At 41.6% G+C, this 23,181-nt stretch overlaps 1 protein-coding gene across 10 annotated transcripts in view; it reads left to right on the forward strand.

Moving 5' to 3' along the window:
- Window positions 1-257: 257 nt before the first annotated feature.
- The window catches only part of RNF144A (ring finger protein 144A), a 69,001-nt gene continuing 46,077 nt past the window's right edge, over window positions 258-23,181 (forward strand). For 2 of the 10 annotated variants that reach the window (XM_074820000.1, XM_074820006.1), the window contains exon 1: window positions 9,471-9,591. The gene's annotated coding sequence lies outside the window, so the exon portion shown is untranslated. Of the gene's footprint in view, window positions 438-9,470; window positions 9,592-15,453; window positions 15,506-17,144; window positions 17,167-21,636; window positions 21,683-23,181 lie in introns of those variants that run through there. The other 8 variants (XM_074820007.1, XM_074819999.1, XM_074820005.1 and 5 more) reach the window with 8 other exon arrangements.

Consider the following 23,181-nt stretch of genomic DNA (forward strand, 5'->3'; position numbering starts at 1 on the left):
CGGACCCGCGCAGAGAACGCGCCCGGCGCTGCCAAGCGGGAAAACCCGGGATCCCCGCGCCGGGAGGCGCCGCCAGGGGGCGCCGCTGCGGCGGGCGCGGGCGGGGCGGGGCGGGGCGGGGCGGGGCGGGGCGGCCGCTTCAAAGCGCGCGGCGGTGGCCGCGCGGCGGTTAATGGCGCCCGCCCAGCCGCGGGCGCGCCCGCCCCCGCCCGCCCTCGCCCCACCCTCCTCCTCTTCCTCCTCTTCCTCCGCCCCCGCCGGAGAAAAGCCCGGGAGCGGTGCCCGCCGCGCACACTCCGGCTCCGCGGCTGACGGCGCCGCGGGGGGTGGAGACCATGCCTGGGGCGGCGGCGCCCTGCCGCGGCTCCGCGGGATAGCGCGGGGCGCCGCGCATCTTCCGCGGGTCGCCCCGTGCCGGCAGAGGCTGGAGCGGCGGGGTAAGGCGTCCTGGGCAGCGGGGGGTGGGGGGGAGCGGCAGGAGGGGCGAGGCCGGGAGGTGGGGGTGCCTCCGCCGGCGCCGCTGAGCCCGGGGCGGGGTGGGGGGGTGGTGTGTGTGTGAGGGGGGTGTCCCCGCTGCACGCCGCGGCGGTGGGGCAGCGGCAGGCGACGCCGAGCCGCGCGGGTCCGCGCGAGGCGCCACATCCCTTTACGTAAGGGGCCGCGCTCGGCGCTTCCCGCGGCGGGCGCACGTGCCCCGCGGCGGGGCTCCTCCGGGGCGCGCGCGGGGGGGGGGCGCGGGGAGGGCCCGCGCAGCGGCACTTCTGCTGCCGGTGGCGGGGGGTGCCCCGGGCACCAGCGCCTCCCGCTCCCTCCGCCGGCGAGGCGGGGGGCGGGCGCCGGGTTTCGGGAGCGGTACCGGGCGGCGAGGCGGGCACGGCAGCCCCCGGGCTGCCTCAGGGGGAGGGGTGCCGGGGTGCTGCCGGCCGCGCGGCTTCCCGCGGCTGCTGTCGGGCACGGTGACCTAGGCTCGCGTGGTTTTTGTTCTGCCGTTCCCCTGGATGAGCGGAGGCTTCTTGAAACAGCTCGGTGCCTCGGAGTGCAGTAGCCGCTCTTCGAGGGGGTGAAAATAGTAAATAAAGGGGTGCGTGCACCGACATCCACAGCCGGTGTTCTCAGGTACAAGTAGAGTGTGCAGTTTGGAGAGAAATTGGTTTGCTTGGGTTGCAGGGTGGAAAAAGTAGGAGTAGGACTCGGTTTTTTCGTGCTTGTATTTCTTTTTTTTCTTCCCTCACTGCACAGAAGAGATGCTACCACTGACTTTTTTGAGGTTCTGGAAGAAACCATATGATAACAAGGTTGTGCCCCCCCTAACCCTGGATCCCCAATGTCTTTTTGAATCAAGGGTATCTTCTCCTAAAAATCAGGCCCTGTATCACTGTTTTTATTCTATAGAATAGGAACAGGGAGTGTCAGTGGGGCAGGCTGGTGGAAGAAGGTGGAAGCTGTTTGAATTTCCACTGTATTCTTGGAAATACTGGCATTTCTGCCCTGGAACATATTATTCTTTGTCCTACAACAAGCCTCAACGATGATTTATAAATAGATCCATTTGTTTATATTGTTCCCCGTGTAGCCAAACAACTGTTTACATTGTGAAATGGCTTGCTTCATTTCAGGTTAGCTTATCAGAGCTGACCCAGGAGTGGCTACAGCTGAAGTTACAATGTTCTTGGGCAGAGTGCTACTGGAGAGATTATATCAGTGGTTCAAACTCCTGGTTGCTGGCCTCTCTGTTTGCTTGTGTGTGCTTCTTGTATAGGCATGAGATGAACTGAAGGGGTGGGGTGGGGGGGAGAAGGGTGTGTGAGGATGTGGTGTGCTGAAGGGCAGATTTGTGCCTTTAAAGAAACTGGTCTGTTTATAGTCAGATGGGACTTTACAGTGTGGGAGAACTTAAGTGACTGTCTCCTGGTAATGTTAGGGCATCAGTCAAAGGGAACTTTGAACAAAAGGGACTTGAAGTTTGTTAAATACCTGACAGAAGCAAGATCAAGTGAGAAGAGGGTGGTGGTGATGAAAATATTTGCTTTTGCTTAGGAGCTACTTGAAAAAGACAAGATTTTTTTTTTTTCCCCTGGATGAAGTTTTATTCCTTTTCCTGGCCATCATGTCTCATTATCCTCTTGTGCAATCATTATCATGTTCATGAGGGGGACAAACCATCTGTTATTGAAATAATAATGCACAACGAGGGATGTTTCAATCTGAATGAACCATCCTTCAGATAAAACAAAGGGTTGATTTTCCCTTCCTTTCTAAATCACCCCCATTCCTATTCTAGGAGCTGCTAGATCAAATCATGTGATTATTGCCTGCAAACAGTTATTGTAGATTTTTGCCCTTAAAGCACAGTATTATAAACTAGCTTCACTTACAGTCTGGATTTTGCATATTTCAGTATTTTAAGGCAATAATTTTTTGGGGAGAAAAGATTATGTATTAGCTTAAGTGCTTTTGTTTCTATCACTTTTTCCAGTACTACATTCCGAGTCTTTGTCACATTTGCTATGTTTTGGGTTTTCTCTATAACTTCTGACAACTTTTCTTTCACTTAAGCCAAAGGACAAGGCTGCTGTCTTAGCCATGAGTTTTGGCTGCAGTGCCATGCTGGGGGTATGAATGGCTTCAGTGTATCTGGTGTATTTACAAGAATGCTCTCATAGGCTGGCAGAAAACTGTTGTTTGCCCTCCCAGTGCTGATTCAGGGAAAAATAACAACTCTGATCATCCCACAGTTTGATCTGAGCACGTAGACCTTTTCTCTCATAGAGACCTCATGTGGCAGGGAAATGAGAACCTGTTATATTTCTCACTATGTTTCCTGTGGACTAGTATTAATAGTTAGGCAGTTGAGTTAGTCTGTGGTTTGATTAGGAGATTTGCTTTTAACTGTATTGCTTTTTGTGTCTTGAGTTACAAAAAGGAAATGGAAACCAATTATAAACCAACCCCCCACTCAGTTTGAATGGTTTAGCAATTCTCGTGTGCCTAACTTAGGCTGTGGTCAGCTGTTCTTTTTATAAGACAGGATCCTTTTCTGTTCTGCTTTGCAGAAATGAGCTCATAATATTCATTCTTCCCTGACCTTTTGAAGGAGATCAGACAAAAAGATCATAATGATAATTTCTATTTTTCACTTCTGATGGGTGGGAGGAGCTGTTGAAAATACACTTGCTCTTCTAGCTGCCTTCTGCAAAGTGAAGGGAATGATTTTTCTATTTCATAATCAAATCAGATCAGAAATGCTTACAGGTTTTCTGTGTGTGCAGTAAATGGATACTGGAGCTGGCAGTGGTAGTAGAAAATGGGTTTTCAAATAGCTTGATTGTTTGCTGATGGTGCCATTTATGGTGGTGACACCATAAATGTCCTTTCTCAAGAAGGCTGAAGAAAATGAGGAACAGAGAAAGTGAATGTGTCTGGTAGTCTTATTTACTGTGAGGAAAGAAATTCTCGTTAGATGATTCTTGTCTTGGCAAGACAATGTTATTTCCTTCTTACAGCATCATTTCCATCTTTTCATTCAAAGAATAGCAAGTGAGTGGTAGCTTGTTGCATTAAAATACTTTGCTGCTATCTTCTAGGTACTGCTATGGCAGTTTAATACAACTACATCCTGTTTACATTGAATAGAAATGACCTATGATTGAAGAAATGGACTAAAGTTTACTTAATATAACCTTTTTGTACTGTGTGGTATCCAGAAGATCATCTGAAATACTTGGGAGCAAAGATGGGTCTTGCAGGTTGTCTGGAAAATAGCAGCTTATCAGGTTCAGGCATAATTTTCTTCACTATGTAGAAATGCTCAACTTTGTTCACAGGGATCACTGCTTTGCTTTTGAGTAGCTAGGTTCCCAAGCTTTGGAGTCTTTAGATTTACTCTTGACTTTCACTTGGAAATTTTACTGACTGTTCTGTTTCTGGAGTATTGGGGTTATTTCCTGTTATCATAAACCTCCACTATGAATTACAATCTGTGAAAGCCATCACTGTGGTTCTTGGAGAAAGTTCAGCTGACCTGCCCTCATCTTAACTCCAGCCTCTAGTAAATAGGTTGTACGCAGCATAAGAATTGGATAATACCTGAACAACTGTTGTATACATCCAGCCCTTGTGGAGGGCTTATATTTATCTAGTGAGGAATCTCTTATATCTAGTGAGGAATATGAAGATGAATTTAGGAAAATATATTAAGGCAACAATCCATTATTTGCCCACCATAACCTGTACGTGATCGACTTCTTCCTATGCTCATTATTTCTGCTATTGCTGTTCACCAGACGGTCTGCTTCATGTTTTATTGCTGATGAGAATCCATAGAGAGGCAACCATGTGTGGATTTCTTCATCTCACAGATATTAATCTCCTTTTATATATAGTTGTGTGTATATGTATATAAAATAGGTTATATATAATTTTTGTAAGTTGTATAATGTTACATATAAAAATATTTTTTACACTTGAATTTCTCTAAACGATGTCTGGTAGGGGGCAGATATGGCAGAACTGTCAAAAGTGATCACATGCTGTTCCACCTACACTGGCTTTCCTGAAGCACTCATTATTATGACTTCTGGTGTCTGTCTTTTTCTCAGCACATTGCCCTTGAGCATTCTCTGCAGATTTGGGTATGCTGATAATGAAGCTTTCATTTTGTCAAGCAATGCAGACTCGGAGTAGTTTTCTCCTGTTGCAGGTAATTGGTATGCACAAACTGTGGCAGACCTGTGCAGCCTGTTCCTGGTGGGGTAGCAGAAGCGGCAAGGAAGCCGGGTTATTGTTGATCATAGAATCACAGAATGCTTTGGGTTAGAAGGGACCTTTAAAGGTCATCTAGTCCAACCCCCCTGCCATGGGCAAGGACATCTTTCACTAGATCATGTTGCTCAAAGCCCCATCCAACCTGATCTTGAACACTTCCAATGGCAGGGTCGTTGAACTAGATGGTCCTCAAAGATCCCCTTCTAACCCAAGTGATTCTATGAGGAACATGGGGCTATTTAAGTTTTTCTGGTATTTAAAAGGATCTTCCTGGCAGATCAGTTTTTCTGTTCCTACCATAGATGAACCTGATAGATGACCGCTGAAGCCACACATGCAGTGTGGTCCCCAGAGTAACTCAGGGTGGTGGATCTGCTGTGGCCCTGAGACTGCAGTACAGCCAGATGCTCTTGCTTGAAGGACTTTTGGGAAATGCCCAACTGTTACCAGGTACTCAGGGATGTTGTTACATGGCATCAGGCCCTCCCAGGAGGAATGCATGCTTTTCAGGCAGGGCTGCCTGCCCACAGTGACCTGTACACGGGCTAGGTGTGATGGTGTGGGTATGCAGAGCCCACTCTCTGCCCAAATGCTTCCTCCCTGGAATGGCAGGAGGGGTCATGCCATATTGCTTAAGGCAATTGTATTTTTCTGCACCTGCTGATTTAGACAATGTTTATGTCCTTTTAGAAGGAAAATGAATGTTGTTTAACTCTGGTTTTTCTTCTATTGCTACTTAAGGAAACAGTTTTCCTTTAATCTCTCTATACCTGTATTAAGAAATACCTCTATTCAGATGGAATGAGAGTGATGCTCTGACTTGTGTGGTTAGGCTTATGTCTTCAGTGTAATCTTGTAACAGCAACGGCAAATTCAAGACCAAGCTATTTGCAGTCAGTATATACATATTTTTACTTTGGTTTTCTGAGAAAATAGAAATTATGTGCAACTCTGTGAATGTCTGTCTCTTGCTCTCAATAACTTTCAAACCTTTTGACCAATTCCAGTTGCATTTGTGAGAGGGGTAGAAGCTTATCTCCAATAACCCTTGCAAGTTTTCTGGCAGTAGGCAGCCGAGGCAGATGGAAAGATGCCTGCTGAAGGAGAGACTGCAGTCTGAACTCTTCCAACTTTGACACACATTCCTAGGAAACTGGATTTTGCTGGCTCAGTTGCTTACAAATCAATTTGTATTGTGCTCCTATTTTTTGACCCTATCTCAAATTAGACTGTTACTTCCTCTGTGGGTATTTTTGTAACAATTTTGAATATGGAGGAGGATCAAGTGTTTAGTCTTTAGTCCCAAATTGCTTTATAATACTGCAGAAAGTGCATGATGAGAAAGGAAAGGCTCTTCGGCTTTTTAAACATTATATTCTAATAGCATTCTTCATCTATTATAATAATGTTCTGCTTATGTGAATTCCCTTCTGTTAAAATAATTATTTTAAGTCTTTTTTATTAATTTTATCTCTCAGTAGCAATTCTTTAGACACCCAGAAACTTTGAGGATTCCTGTAGTTGTCTTGTATAAAGGTTGTTGCCTGAATGGAGAATGTTAGTTGACAGGACACAAACTGAAACAGTTCAGTCTTATTTCTGTATTTCTCATCTGTATTTGTTTTGCATAAACATACCCTGTGTGACCCTTTCAATTAGCTGATCACTTTTGCACACTGATATCTGTTGAATACATCTGATGCTCTTCTGTTTGTTTCTTCATGCTGTTTTGATTAATGTTGCACAATCACCTTCCTTCATGTATAATGTATTTCTTGTCATGCATTTGGAGCCCAGAGAAGAGAACACCTACACCTACTTTCTTCAGATTAATAATGCATTACTTTTACCTTTGTGTGCTGTCAGTTCTTTTGTGGAAAAAGTGATGACCAAATGTACAAGACGTGTTAGATTTGTGGAGAGGTGGTCCATATTTAAATTAAAAAAAACCCAACCCACAACTCTTAATAAAGCTTTCCAATTTTTTTCTGAGGTCTTTGTACTTCTGATATTTGTTGACATCTTAGATTTTGACAGGTTTGCAGATGACATTTCTCTCTACTTTGACACAAGCACAACCTAGTAATTTAATCATTGTTTACTAGTTGTGTGAGTGTGTGGCTTTCTAGCAAAGGTATTGTGACAACATTCACTAGGTTTCACTAACTGCAGCTGGAAAGCTGGGAGAGGTGTGATAACCACAGTCATAGCTGTGGGATACATGTGCCAGCTCAGATGAGCTGCTGGTGCCCATTGCATCTTGAGGTATGGTTTCAGCTGATCCTCAGGACCTGACTTGGAGCTTGCTGGGCTCTGGCTTGCTCCTAACACCAAGCTGGGGTCACAGCCCTTGTGCCTCAGGTAAGCTGCAAGTAAAACAGACCAGGCAACTCTTCTTATTAATCACAGAGGTGAAATCTGTAAAGACTGTTAAGCACAACATGGCGGTGAACTTTGTCGTTGCTACATGTGTTGACGCTGACCACTTCCTAAGGGTGCAGTGTGTATTATCTAATCTGCAGCTCTGATGGTAAACAGTTAAAAGCTTTATAAATTCATGGATTTTCATTTGTTCATACTCACCTGCAGAGTGTAAGTTTATCTTGAGGCTCCAAGCTAGTTTGTTTTTCTTGTGATGTGACAGTCCCCGGCCTTGGGAAAGGTTATGCTAGGAGCATTTGTGCTGTGTGAGGCTCGCACTAAACAGTGCTGCTGACCCTGGCACCTGTCCATGCTGTTGTTGGCTCCAGTATGTCTGTTCGGTTGTGCCCTGTACTTTGGATCCACATGGCTCTGAGGGACCTGTTCTCCATAGTGGGAGTTCATCCTTCTCTCTGCTGCAGTTTCTCACCTCTGCTGCCTGCCTGAGCAAATGCTGTTGGAGCTTGGCTCACATCAAATCACTGCTGTTGGTGGGCATCAGCTGTGGTAGTGTTCAGAATGTGTAACCTCCCATAGTCGTCTCCTTCCGTTAGGTGATGTCCCACTGGAGCAGCAGCATCAGCCATGTACTTTGTATGGATTTATGTCTGAAAATCCATTCTCGAATATTTTACCAGTGATTGTTATTGAGGGTGAAACATACAGTATTTACTTGTTTTACTGTCCCCTTTGCATCTGTGAAGAGTCATTAGTAGGGTGATAACCCACTTCTCTCTCATCTTTTGTTCTAGGTTGACATTGCCTTTGAAAAATCTCACTTCAGAGGGAGCAGCAATGTAGTTCTATCTTCAGTTCATGTTAGATATTTAGCTTAAAATCAAGTTATGACAAATCCTTAGACAACTCATAATCCAAAGAGTGTGATAGTCTTTTTAGCAAACTGTCAGTTAGTGCTAAATATTTTCACCAGTCACTTCACATTTTCATTAGCTCCTTAAACAGCTGAAGTTCACAGATTTCAATGAAATATAATGTCTATGGCTGTGTTCCCTGCCTTTCAATTTAGGCTACTGCTATGGAGCTTTATTATAGTTAGTTAAATGTGTTTTCAGGGACTGCTCTTACTTGGGAAGATCACTGTTTTGTTTTTTCTTGTCTGAAAGGTCTGCGTGGGTTTTTCGGGGTTTCTTTTGGTTTTTGTTTTGTTTTCCTCTCATCCATGATTCTACTGTACTGGTCTGCAGACCATCGCAGGCTTGTCCTTGTTACTTAGTGGGAATTGTTGCCTTTGGATGGGATGATTCAACATAGCTGCCAATCTAAGGAATAGTCAAACCATCATGTCCCCTCATTGTGCTAGTAATAGTGATGTTGCTTGCCAGAAAAATGGTACAGTGCTGCTAGTGGCAGCTTCAGGAGGGATCACTGGAAGGGCAGTAGGGTTGTTCAGGATGTCTGTTTTTTCTCTCACCTTGGCATCTTTTCTCATACAGATTCATTTCTCACCCCTTGAGACTGAACCATTATTTTCATTGAAATAACTGTGTATTTCTCATTGTGGTATCAACTAATTCTGATCTTGAACTCTAGAAGAAGGGTGAAGGTGGTGCCTTTTCTTAAAAAACAAAAAACAACAAAAAAACCCCAACCAAACAAAAAACCCAACAAAACAGTTTGTGTTGGATAGAGTGTTACTAAAATTACAACTTGGAGAGTGCCAGGGTAAAACAATATGTGGATGTGCACATCAGGATGTCCTGTCAAAATCACCTTGACTAACATGAAAATCCACTTGTCTTCTCAATACCAAGGGAACTTTCATATGACTCCCTTAGCATGGGTGACATGCGAATTATCTAGCATTGCTGGTTATAGATGTTTTGAAGAATTCACAGTATCTGGAGTTTGATACGAAAGAGAAGAAATTATTTTTTTCCTAAAAAAAAAAGAATATAGTTAAAGAGACTTGAGGGAAGTAGGCTTAAGACGGTAGAAATCTGTCAGTCTGACAAGGTCTAGATATTTTCTAGTTTAAAAATTTCTGATAAATGTTTTATGGACTTTTTGTTCTATGGGTTTTGTTTCTTTAATGTTCGTGAGTTATGCTAAAAAGTTGTTAATCTGGGGGTGGGGGTTCAGGGAGAGAATCTGAAGCAAATGAAGAAAATAACCTTTAACTAAAGTACGACTTAATTGTTTTAGAACTAGCAGCCCTATCTTTTTCCCTATGTAGCTGTCTGCATTACTGCGAGGCCCGTGTAAAACTGTTAGCAAGTCAAAATGCCTCATTCCTTCACATCGAAGACTGCTTGCTTGCCTTCCAGGAGGGGAAAACCAGCACATACAGAGCAAGGCTGTGGGGTCAGTGTTTGATGGAAGAGAGCAGCTTAAAGGACTTACTGAGCACTACGTGAAGCTAAAAGTGAATGGCTTGCCTCTAAACAGGTACTTGGAGGTGGTGTTTGGGAAGATGGGAGGTATCTGTTCTTGAAAGTTGCTGAAGGGCTGGAGAAGGTTAGTATCTGACCATCAGCAAGTAGGTCTTCCAAGAAATGTGTGGGAAATATTTTTTTAATAGAACGTGTAGACCTGAGCTTAGATGTTTCATGTTAGCCAAAGTCTTTGTGTCTGCTGTCCAAAGGTTCCAGTGCTGGAGTGGGAGAAAATCAGAGGTTCCTCAATGAGATCCCTCCCAGACATCCATCAGAGCTTTATTTCCACTCAGTGGAGATATTCAGAACTCCAGTACTTGAAAATGGTAAATGCTGTAATATGACAATAAGAAATAATTTAAAAGACTTATGTTCCTATTTGGTATGGACATCTTATTTTTGAATACATACATCAGATATAAGCACATCATGTTCTGATGCATTTGTAAATGCTCAAGGGGGCTTCATGATAACAGTATCTTCTGTGATTCCATCATTATATGCTTAGGGAGTCTAAGTGCCAAATTGACTTTTTCTTTAATTGAGGTGTCTCCTGCCATTTAAAACTAAGATATACCTACAGTGATAGGAAGTCTGCAGGGATCAGAAAAGATTCCCTGATTTGCCTGAGAACTTTTTTCTCAATATACTGTGCTCATATTTCTCTAAAACAACAGTTACTTTTCATAATAATAATAATACAAAGAACCTCCTCCGGTTTCATTTTTTTCCTTCCTACTCAGCAGCCATTCAGTACACTGAAACAAGGAAATGAGGATATTTTGAAATAGGGATACTTTGCATAAATTATTTCCAAAAATACTTGAGGGTTTTGAATGTTGACATTTCCTATGGATGTTAACAGTTAAGTAATATAATGAAACTATCAAAGAAAACAAGATACAAGTTCCTCAGAAAAGAATAATGTAAATATAATGTTTTTCTTCTCAATGCAGTATGCTTTGGCAGATGTCATCTATTTTGGGGAAGCACCACATATGCAAAGCACACAAATGCAGAGTGGTTTCAGGGCAATCTATTTCAAAACAAACAAGTATTGGGCATCTGATGGTACATCTTGAAAGTATATGAACTCTTAATGTGTAAAGACTTGGTTGTCTGTAAATGAGCAAGCAGTACTGTATGACAAGAAAGATGTGAGTTATTTAAGAACCTTCTTGGAGGATTGTCTGGTGTTAGCCATGGAGGCAGCCAGGCTGAACAGGGGCCTTTGACTACTGTGGTGTTATGAATTACAGCATTGCATGCCATGCTGTAGATGAGTACACAGAGAAGGGACTGTGAACCTTGTATACAGAGCTGTATTCTCCTTCCTGACAATTCTTGCTTGGATCATTCTCATCTTCTTTTACACTCTCTCTCTGTTCTTCTTTGTGTGTAGGGGGATGTTGGTTGGCTTGGTTTTGAGGCTACATGGGAAACTTGAGGCAGAAAACTGAAGATAAATTACATATCTAATGCCCTGTTCCATTAAAGGACCATAGTCCTCTCAACTGATACAGCGCCTTTGGTAAATGTGCTGATGCAACACAAGATACAGGGGAAGAGCACTGACAGTCACTGCATAGTGCTAATCCAACAGGTGTAGGGGAGTACCCCCACAAAGTTCCAGGGATATAGGGAGAGTATGCTTTGGGATAAGGCGGTTATATCAATTTCTTCTTGCCTCCTATTTTGCCTTTGTTTTCACTGTGTAGCTCAGTGCCAGTCAGCAGTGATCAAACCATTGCCAAGTCTGTCCATCTGGCTGTACTCTATACAAAATGCAGTTGTACCTCTGTTAACCTCTGTACCTCTGTCGCATGCTGTGCAGACATTTTGTGGCCTGAAAGGAGTTGGCCTGTGTGATTCTCTTCACCCAATCAATGTCTTGTGTGCTCAGGTTTCAAGGGGGAGTGTAGGTGCTTCAGGATTGCAGGAATGGGAATCTAGGGCATTTAAAATGAAAATGAAAATTTCCTTCATAAAAAAAATACTACCTTTTTTCCAGTCGAATACTTTGTGTGTTTCAAAGTATCACAGATGAGCAGCAGCTTCTCTGGTCCCTTTGTGATTGACTGTCAAAATGAGGTCAGATTAAATCTCCGTGGAATTCTAGGTCAGGCTGAACCTGCCCTTAGACTCCTGTTTAATTTCTCTCTAGTACCTCAAATGAACAATAGCTTTACAAAATATTTGTAAATGGAGGAATTAAAAAATGGATTTATGTTCTCATACATGTCTGAGGGATGGATAGAAATTTTCTAGAATTCAGACTTTTTTACATCACTTGGCACTTCCATCCAAATCATAGTCAAATTATTTTAATATTTCTCCTTAAGAAACTAGACTTTCAAGCCATGTGGAAAACACATTTTTTTCCTACATCATATTAAGACTGTTCAAAGTGGTGTAACATGCCTGTATTTCCCTTCCTCTATAAGAATATTTCATGAACTTTACTGCATCTGGAAGGATTAGAAAACCTTCTCTAGTAAGATAGGTATGAAATGCTGATTTCTGTTAACAGTAGATTTTGATTGTTTGTTCTTCACAGGAAGACAGGGAAGACATTTTCCATTCCAACTTTTTAATGATCAGGGGTGTGTGTGTGTGGAGTTGCCTTCTCATGAAGGCTTAATTGCATGTGCTTTCCCATTGCACATATTATAGTAAATCTGGTAGTTAAATCCAAGTTAAGACCACCCCTTCTTAGAAGTCTAAAATGACAAGGCTTCTTTTGCAAGTGCATCTAGGAATTAGTAGAGTAGTAATAGCTGTCAGGTTCAAAGCAAACCTAGTAATTAAATCTTCTGGCTTATCATGTTAGAAATGTAATGTATTTCCCTGTTTTCAGCACACAGTATCTCCTGTATTAGTATGAAGGGATCTATTAAAATACCTTTTATCACTATGCTTTGAGGTTTTCTGTCTTCAGGAAATCATGTAGCTGCTTTCTGTAAAAAAGCCTTTTAAAGAGCTTCTCACATCTGATCTGATAAAAAGGCATCTTATTGTCATGAACCAGCCAGATGAATAACTGTTCAGCTGTGGTAATCTGAATAACACTTCCCAAGAGAAAATTATCTGGGATATGTAAACCTGAGGGAAGGAGGGGAAGAACTGTGGCAGGTGATAGCTTTAGACTCTGCTCCAGGAAGTCCATGGGAATTTCACCTCCTGGCTTGAATGGCAGTGGAGTTAGGCTGGCACTGAACAGCAAGGAGCGTTACCCGAAGCTTGTATGCACTTTTCTCATCACTAAACTATACAGTTCAGTTCTGCCTAAGTGTTTCAAGGTGTAATTTTGTAACCTCTCTGGCACAGGGATCACAGGACTTTGGTTTGGTTATGGCATGTAAATACCTTGCACAGCAGAATTTCCCTTTGAGTGTGGTGTGTCCCTGGCTGCTGCAGGAGCCGTTGATGCTGAGGGATCTCATCTTTCACCCTGTGGTTCTTCCCTCTTCTGTAGGGGTGACAGGGTAGGACTGTACGAAATGCAGTCTCCTGACAAGGCTAAGGAGTCTGGTGAGGACATCCCATTTTGCATAATCATACACTGTCACCACCATAAGTAAAGGTGAGAATCCAAAGCTGAAATTCCTCTTGTGCATATAACCTGTCAAACTTCATCCTCTTCCCTATGTGTCCTTTAGCTTTTGTCCTTGGACCCTGTGGCTGCTGGACTGTCAGCTGCATCATCAGCTCTGACAGGATGAAGTAGAGGGAGATGAGTTTTACAGCAATTCATGCCTCCTAGCTGCTCTTGGCCGTCAGAAAAAACAGATGAACCATGGGCTGTCACACAAATATAGAGCAGATCCCACAGCCTTTCTTTCTGCATCTGTCACTGGTCCTGTGCTGAGCCTGACACAGGTTTCCTAGTTCTGCCTGTCAGTTTGTGGTTCTGTACAATAGAGCTTTCTTGTTGGGGAAACCATTACAGCATGTCAGCAAAAGCATGCAGGGTGAATGGAGTGGCAGCTGACTGCAAAATATAAACAAGTAGATGTCTGTGGGAAATAAACTAGAAATCAAGATGCTCCAGGACTGGGCCTAGACCAGACACCATTTAACAGTTTCATTTGTAAGACAGAAGCTTAAAAAAAAAGCCACCAATTATGCTGTTTACCAGTCTGTCGTTCCCAGATTTTAATGATAACTAAGCAGTCACAGAGAATGATTTCTTTCTTTTTGATGAGTAAACCAAAGGTAGGCATGCAGGGTGTGGCTGAATGCAGTCAGATTTCTCAATGACAAGTTTTCTGGACAACCATAGCATGAGAGACTGCAACCTGGAAAGCGGCAACTCTGCTAAAAGTATTAGGGATCAGGCTGGATACAGAACTTTAAGTTACCAGTGCACTGTTGCAGGGAGAGGAGAGGGGGCTAATTTAATTCTTGGCTGATGGGATATATAAAAGAAACATTTTTCTCTCTACACAGCATTAATGATAGTAATACTCAAATTCTGTATCTGGTCCTAGTTTTCACATCTTTAAAAGGTCTTTGGAAAACCTGCAGGAGGTATAGAAAAAGAGCTGCAAGAATTATCAGTGGTGAAAAAAGTTCCTGGTAGTGATTTAATGTGGAAAGGGTGGGGTGTGAGCAGCTTTTTTTTTTTTGTCCCTGCATTTGTCTTATTTGTAATTTTTGGATCCCTGTCCAGATAATTTTAGGACAGACTTCATCTCATCCAAAGACAAATGTCTAAATAAAATAGGTATATGGATTGATCTGCCAGGTCCATCTCTGTGACATAGATTGCTATGTTGGTGATGGAGGACAATGTCACCAGCTGATCAGAAGTAGACAGCTGGCTCTTGAACATTAGTAAAAAATGATCAAGATAAAGCCCGAGAAGGTTATTAAAATTACAGAGAAGGAGTTTGGGTGTTTTTACGTGAATTAAATAGCAAAAAAGGGTTGAAATGGCAAGGCGGCATGTGGTGAGGATGACCATTGCTTATGTCCCTTCAGAAATACTTTTCAAAGTCAAATTTTGTTGGTTGAAGCCTAAGGAAAGGAGAAATCTTGAGTGCCTGGATGAGCATTTTAGCTGTCTTTCAGATCAGAAGGAAAAGACTGCATTTTTATGTATATTATGCATCTTCTTTCTACACGATTTAGACATACAGGTTGTTGAATATAATGATCAGCCTGCAGGCTGGAGGACTGGCAGAATGCTGGCTAATCAAGGAAGAGCCTCTTGGGAAAGCCTTGTGTGGGAGGGGAGATAAGAGGTTTGTGTAGAGCTCTGTGTAGAGCTTAACCTAGTCGCTGGATATCTCCAAGGAAATGTCAGAGAGGAGGACTGAAATTTCCCATTTGGATAAGGAGAGCGAGCCCTGGAATAGGAGGTAAATCTGTGAGGTCCCTCTGTAGAGAAGATAACTGCATTTTTGTGGCTGGAAGAAATTGCCCAGGAGCAAACAGGAGGAGAGACAAATGCCGCTGATAAAAAGGGAATTGTTTCCTTAGGATCCCTCCTGCCTTTGAAAGATAGAAGCAGGAGAGGGGGCCCCAGGAAGGCAGTGTTGGTGGAGCAGTTAGTGAAGTGCTGAGTGGTGCTGGCAAGGGCAAGATTTTTTAAGAGGAAGAAAGAGGTCAGGAGACACCAGAGTCAGATGAAGCTGATGCAATGACTGAGAGTACTGGCCAGGACAAGTTTTGTGCTAAGGAAGAAGGGCTGGCAGAAGAGCTGGAAAACATCAGTGGTAGAGCTGTAGGAAAGGAGTTTGCAGGCAGCTTAAACACTAACCATACCCTGACAATATGAGAAGAGACTGAGCATCTTAGCTGCCTTGACAAGGAAGTATCTTGTACTTTCTTTTACTTTCCTTTTTTCTATTTTCCTCTTACTCCCATTTAGAGCACGAGAGGCATAACCAGAACCACTGGCTGAAGATCTAAATGGAAAGCAGGTGAATGACTGTGGCTCTGCAAACCAGTAAATTTCCCTTTCCACCAGTGGAGAAAGTGGTGGATCTCTTGAGATGTCCAGCCCAAGGCAGGTCATGTGTCTGGGCAGTATTTGTTAGTCACGTACAAGTTACTTGTCTTGCTTTCAGGGTACTTGGGAAATGGGTAATAATTTGTGGTTGTTCAGGTTAGCAAGCTAATGTATCCGCCAGTTCTTCTGACCCTAAGCTCCAGGAAGATGTTTTCTTATTTTATAAGCAGATATACCATAATGAAAATAGATTTTGTTTGTCACTTTTTTCCCCCTCCTAAAATGTCAAGAGAATGTGAGAAGAGAGCAGTAACACAATTTTGTCAGATTTCCTAATTTTTCAAGCAGGATTTGTGGCAAAGAAGCAAGTAGGAGGGGAAGGTTAAAAGAGAGGAGGATGTGCAAAAAGGGAGGAGGGAACCTCTTTTTGATGACATAACTGTTGGCTGAATAACTGATCAGTAGCCTAGAATGCTACAGTGCATATATATATGAGCTTGTTTAAGTAAAGGTTGCCTGAACTGTCAGGTCATTCCTTTAAGTACTGTTTTTTTTTCTAGAAGTATGGTAGATATTTTTTCCATATCAATCTTCCCCCCCCCCGAAAATCAGTGGTGGATGAGAATGTTGCAGGAATTAAATGCTCATTTTTAGAAGTTCCAAAGGTTAATGCATCCTTCAGTAATTACAAGTATTTTTAAAATGCATGTTGGTTAAAACTTAAGATATGGAAGACCAGAATCTTGTGTATTTGGCTATATAATTTCAAGCTGCATTTTTTAGATTTGGTAATGAAGGACTGGTTTTATGTTAAAAATCTACATACTCAGTTTGAGGATATAGGTTTTCTGAGTATTCATTAGAAAGGAACTGAGCTGATGATTTCTCTCTCAGAAATAACACTGTTGGTTAAACCTGAAAATAGGAAATAGTTTAAAAGTAGGACTCTTGCCAATTGCTGTGTTCTGAATTCCTTCTCTTCCCTGGCATTTCATCTCATTTATTAAAATCCTCTGCCTGCAGACTGATTTTGCTCAGAGTAGTGGGCTTTGTTTGTGGTTTTGTATGTATGTTTTTCTGGTACAGTTTCTAGTAATGCTTTGCTAAATGCATTGAAAATTGTCGTAGTTCAGTGTTAGTTTTGTATACAAGAAGTCCCTGAACCTAGTGCTGGGTACAATTTGTGATCCAAACAGAGTATGTTTTCCTGAAGTTCTGGATCATGGGGGCTGCAGCTATGTAAGATGATAGTAAAATGCATTTTTTTTTTTCAGGCTCAGAAATCCATTGCATAAAAAAACCCAAAACGAACCAAACAAAAAACAAACTCAGGTGATGGGATTAATCTTCCCAAGCTGATAAATACAAACTAAGCCAGTAAGTGCAGAGACTAGAAAGGGTTGAGGTGAATTTTGTCTGTCTTCCCTAAGACCACTTGTGCCACCACACAATTTTAAAAGCTCATGGGCAGAACAGAACTGTTAGTTCAGTTTTATACAGTCAATCTAAATAAAGTCTGGCCCTTATTTTTTTGTTTTTCAGACTTGTCTAACACTACCTTGAGCCAAATTCCTAGACTGGTTGGTGCTTTCTCATGAGATCCCTGTGACTGACAAAGGAGAGATTGTTGTGGTAGGCGTTTGCCTTGACTGTCTTGACAACTCTTGGCCTGGGCACAGACAGATGCAGTTCCCAATGCAGCCACTCTTTCATAGGACTCTTATGTCAACAGGAGCTTGGGGGTGGGGGGGAAGTGCTTGAGAGATGGGTTTTATAATCTTTCAAACTGCTGTTTTGTTACCCCATAAAAATCAAAACCACACAGCCCAAACTACTACACAGGAAGGAATTTGTCAGAGTTCGCTTTTAATTATGGAGGTCTAGAATGAAAAGGGTTGGTTCATTTACCATTTAAATGTAGGAAAACAACAAAATCCGCATTCTAGTTAACTTCCTAGCAAAGTCCAAGGCGCAGAGAGACACTTGTTCTGATGAAGTTCAGTAACTCTTTGAAGCACAGTTTTACGGTACTATCTAAAATGGGTTCACTAGGCTTTTAGTTTTGTATCTCTATATAACATATATATAATATGTATATTTATATCTCTAACACAGCCTGTTTTGCTTTGATGTATGGTCCTTGATTTAATAGTTTAATGTCCCACAATACTACATTTTCAATTTTAAACAGTAAATCCATACTCCAAATAAGGAAGTATGATAATAATAAAGTGATTTTTTTTGGCATGGCTACAGATCTATATGTACTCCATAGTAAATAGTTGATATACTTGCTAAATGTATTTCCAGTCAAAAAAAAGTAGCACATGTTTATCATCTTGTCTTCTGGAAGGCAGTAAAAATTCTGTTTAAATAATTAAAGTCTATCCATTTCTCTGTTTGGAAAAGATCATCCTGTAAATATCACTAGAGCTGAAAGTGCTGCATTATGCTTACTCTAATACATGGCTATATGCAGAAATAATGACATTTTTAGATTCTTCATTTGCCTGAGCTCATGATTTGCTGTTGGTAGCTTTCCATTTTCCCAAACAATGCCACTTTTGCATGCATACATATTCTGGAAATAGTATTGAAAAGTATATACTTACAGACTGGCAGGTTTTAAATTTATTTTTCTCCTTTCCTTTGACACTCATGTTCTTGGCTTAATTATCAAAGTGTAATGGTGTTCTTGCTTGACTTTATCTGATCACATGAAAAACCTCTTGTGAAGAAAACATAATCATTCCCTCATTGGCTTGAATTTAAGTATTGAGGTTTTAGTAGCTCAGCTTGAGTAACATGTCTTAGTGTAAAGAAGTACTGTTTAATTGTAAAGCTTGTTGAAATCATTTTCATCTGGGATTTTTTTTCTGTTCACTTTTTTAGTACTAAGTGCAACAAAAAAATTTATTCATCTTTTTTACTAGCAGAAAAAGTGGGGCAAGAAGGAAGAGAGATTAAATTGAATTTAAAACCAATATGTCTGATATTGTTTTCTATATCTCTTGCTTAAAAAGCAAATTGAGGTTCAAAAAAACAATTCTACAGTTTCATTGCTTTTTATTTTAACTACTTGATTTAAAAGGAAAGGATTTCTTGGGTCCCTCACAATTTGGACTGTAGATAGTATAATTCCTTTCATAAACTTTGAGCTTACAAGTAAACAGTATTTCTGTTCCCCTACTTTTGGAAAGCTGTAATGGAAACATATAATGCATCTCTGCTTCTTAGAAACTTGAAGAAAATGTCTGTAATAAATGGACAATGACAGGTTTATACATATCTGTAGTTGCGGTCAATGATGTCTTTTTAGCTTAAATAATTCCTCTGTCATTGTGTGATTTACATTAGCCTGCATCACGTGTATTCAGGGAGTGACCCTATCTCTTCTTGATCTCCATGTGCAAAGCTAAATAAGCCAAGGTCTGTTAGCCTCAGCTCTTCATCCCTATCCCTGAGAGTCCCATGCCTTCAGGCATAGTGCTCTGCCTCTACACCCATTCCCCACCATGTTCTTAGGAGCAGTGCAGCTTGCTGTCACCTCCCCGTTTGTTTAGTTTTCTAATGATGTGTTTCTAAAGATCCTCGAACCTCTCCAGGCACCATATCCCATGTTCTGAAACACAAGGGGAAAAGTGTGAGTAAAGTACTTTCAGGACCTGTGTCCAGTCTCTTGGAAAAACATGCAGAGTTGGTCTTTTTTTTCTTAAAGAAGTAGACACTCAGCGTAGTGTCATTGTTCTGGCAAATGTGAAACAACTGTGGACTTCTATGATCTTTTGTGATCAGTGTGAGACCAGCTCTGACATATTATGCACATACATAGCTGAAATGTGCCTTGAGTTTTTGAATCTTTCTTCTGCCTGCCAACTGTATTTCACTGAAATGGCTCTGAAGGATTACTGAAATGGAGCATATCCTGGCAGAGGTCTGTATTGGAAAATATTTGTGGCATACGGATGATCATGCGGTATTTGTGTAACGAACAAGAACATACCATACATATTTCAGACTATTAATACAAAGCAGAGGAGTGTTGCCCTCTGATTTTCCTCATCTAGCAGGCAAGAGTCTGCCACTGCTGTCAGTGTGATAGTGAACATAGTGGCAGAACTCACTGATCGTTCCTAAGCATCTAGAGAAAAGCTTGTGTGTCTTGTCATCTTTAGAGATGCTTTCATAGATGTAGCTTGTTCCTGCTCATTAGTAGGGAGAGAGGGAGCAGATGGGGAAAGTCAGAGTTTGCCAGTAAAAGGCAAAATTCTTCTCTAATGATCTAGTGTGTTGGCTTGAAATTGTGGGGCTTTCTTATGGAGTTGTTTATTTCTTTCTCATTGTTTATGACCTTAAAATAGTTGTAATGCTTCATTTTGCTGTGGAAGGAAGCAATCAAAATCTTTATCTGAAGCAGAGCCAAAATATAATGTTTTCTAAGTCTCTGTCTGTAACCCTAATGGCAGCTGAGACCTCTATAACTGAGTCAGTATACCATAATTTAGTGACAAGTGTGCAGTGTGGATGATCTAGCTCCAGTGACACATTCATAATTTGTATTATTAAGTCTTGCAGCAGTAGCTAAAGGCACAGCTTGGCTCAGTCCAACATAGAGAACTTTGATAGCTAAAATGAAATTTAGTAAAGATATAAATATAATCTGCCTACAAAAGTTGAGTAGTGTTTTTCAGCCTGTGACAAGAAGGAAGAACTGCACTGCAGGGGTGACAAACTCATTCTGTGGTGACAGCTGCAAAGTAAAGTTTGTTTTAATTGTAGTTCATGAAACAGGATGTAAACTTAAACCTATTTATTGGCTTTAGTCCACAAAAAATCTGCCCCGATAGCAAAGAAAGGTTTGAAGGTGGGAAATTACTACTTTTAGTAAGCAAAATTTTTAAAAGTAAATGATATCAGCTCATTCTAGAGCCATCTGTATTCCTTCGTTTGCCTGGTTGTTTGTATGTGCTGTCTGTGGCTTGTTCAGAGCAACATGGAATGGTTCTAACCAGGCAAGGGCTTCTTAGTCTTCAAAGTTTTTAATTCTTAGTTCTGAATCTCTCACTAATACTACAGAAGAACTTAGCGTCTTATTGAAATAGCTGTAGGTTGCATTTCTGTATTATTTCAAATACTGGAGGGTTTTTTCTTTTTTTTCTTGTTTTGTTGTTGCTAGGAGGTGATTTTGTTTTAAACCTCGTATTAGTTGCTAGTAAGTTCAGCTTTAATAAGATGTTTTGGGGTAGTACCATATACCAAAATCTGAATGGGAGTTATTTCTCACCTTCTTTTGCAGTCTGTAGAACTGAAGTCTGGCTGCAAATGGTTACTTTTTGAGCAGATTCTATGTATATGTGAAATTGGCTGAGTAGTTTGTTCCAGGTTCTGTATAACTAATTGGCGACTTTTATGTTAAGACCCGGGGATTGCAAGAGTCAGTGGACTTAGGGATAGTTTTTTTTTCCTCGTGTTCAGTGAGTGAGAAGGAACCAGAAGATACTGACTACTGCAGATGCATCAAGCAACAGGGAAAAGCAGCAGGATTTCAGTTCTTAAATCTGCTGGAATGTACTGGCAATATATGAAATAGGGAAAGAGGCACAAGTGAAGACACTTTGCTGCTGTGTATTTTGACTTTCATAGAGAAGAGTTAGGCAACCACTGCATACCAGTCCTTGTAGCAATTGTCTTGTGCAAAAGGGTCTCTTTGCTGCATAACAAAGTCAGTTCCAGAGCTTTCACAAGCAGAACTTCCACTTTTTCTACTTCTTTTGAATGCAACTTACACAAATTCATTACAGCAGTATCTGAGAAATTTTCTTGACCATTCCTAGATTCAGACATGACAGTGGGGCTTCTAATTTTATCTCACTTTTTCATTTTCCTGTTAGTATATTGATCCTAGCATGGATTGATAGCGCTCTCTGTGTTTACTGTAATCTCAGTATTACTGAATATTACCGAATATTCCTTCCATCCCTCATAGCTAGTAATTCAGCTCTTCCTTCTTTTTCTTTAATTCTGGCTTGCTTTCTGCATGTCTCAATTCAGTTTCACTTTCCTATAAAATTTGCAGGTTGGCATGAAAACATCCTGCAGGATAAGAACTGCCAGTGGGAATGAAGCTGCCAAAGAGCTCTGCATCTTGGTGAGGGGACCTGTCAGCTTCATCCCTTTCCTTTGCCACAGTGGTAAAAGGCTGATTTTTAGCTTGCCATATTGATCAGTAGTCCTTTTAATGTCTCTGTCATAATTCTGAGGTGTTGGTTCCCATTTCGGTAAAGACTAGAGCACAGGGCTGAGGAGGAAGCAGGTTGGTGGCTGGTCTGTCACAGGCACAGGCTGAGCTGCACAAGCTAAGTAGTTTTCTCAGGGGCTGTGGAAGAAACTTCTCCAGGAACTTGGAGCCCTCTCAAACCTCACTGCCCTCTGTTCCAAGCACAACACCCGCTTTTCAACCATGCTTTCTTTAACCAAAATGCAAAGCCAATATCCCCAGAAGAAAACATTTAATTTTGAGTATTAGTAGAGAAGGCAGGAGAGAGTACAAACTGGCTGTCACAGGATAATTATATTGCCTTGTGCACTACATACCACTTTGCCTGCTTTTTCTATCTGCTAAGTCGCCAACCACTGTTGGCATTGCAGGAACACAGGCCTTCTGGTTATTTCAGGTCACTAGCAGGTATTGGAGTACCCTCCTCAACTCAGCTTAGGTCATTCAAATCTATGGTTAGAAGTTAAGCCCAGTTTGTCACTCAGTATTGAAGTGTTGTGCCCAAGTGCAAGAGCCTGTATTGCCGACCAGCACCTGGGGGAGGAGGTCTTTGCTCAGCAGCCTGAATTTTTGCTCTAGTGCTATTTTTCTCTGACTATAGTTGGTTCCTTTTATACTGCTTTGTGATTATTTTTTTTCCTACTGATTTTGGTCATGTTTATCAGGCATTTTTACAAATGGTTAGTTATTTTTATTCATTTGCTAACAACTACATAGTCAGAAGCCCCATGTGGTCAGCTTATGCTTTATATGTTTTTAAATCTTGTTTTTGGATGTTTCCTGATCTGCATGTCCTTCTCATTTTCACTGTGTTCTGTAGACCTTCAATAGTGAGGTTTGTTTTTTTTCTTATTTTACAGTATGGGTAGACTACAAATGTGCTGGTAGTTACTTCCATAGTTGCTTTGTTAGTCATATTCCCAAACTTCCCATTAACTCAACTGTGTGACTTCCGCTATTAGACTTCAGTGGCTTAAAGCTTATGTAGCGCTGCTTTAGCTTACAGCTGGTACAGTATGTCTGGTGCAAAAACTTCCCTATTTTCCATTTAGAACAGAGGTTGGTATGGATGAAAGAAACCCTGAATCTCCCATCTTCTGTTGTATTGTGGGGTCTTCCTACACTGCTCTGCTCTGACCTTTCCCACCTAAGTGAGCTCTGAAGCCCACCAAGTACCTTTGTTCAGGTTGTGATGCTCTTGCTCCAATTTGTGCTGACTGGTGTAACAGAAATGCTCTGCCTTTGTGTCTCCAATTTTTAAACAAATGGTTTGTTTCAACTCTTGGAGAAGCAGCAGCCAGCTACTGGGGTCCTCCCTCTTGTTTGTTTTTAAAGTAGCACTGCTTTGCTCCTGAATCTATTTAATTGGT

This window comes from Strix aluco, chromosome 3, assembly GCF_031877795.1.
Source record: "Strix aluco isolate bStrAlu1 chromosome 3, bStrAlu1.hap1, whole genome shotgun sequence".
In the NCBI taxonomy this organism is placed as follows: Eukaryota; Metazoa; Chordata; class Aves; order Strigiformes; family Strigidae; genus Strix; species Strix aluco.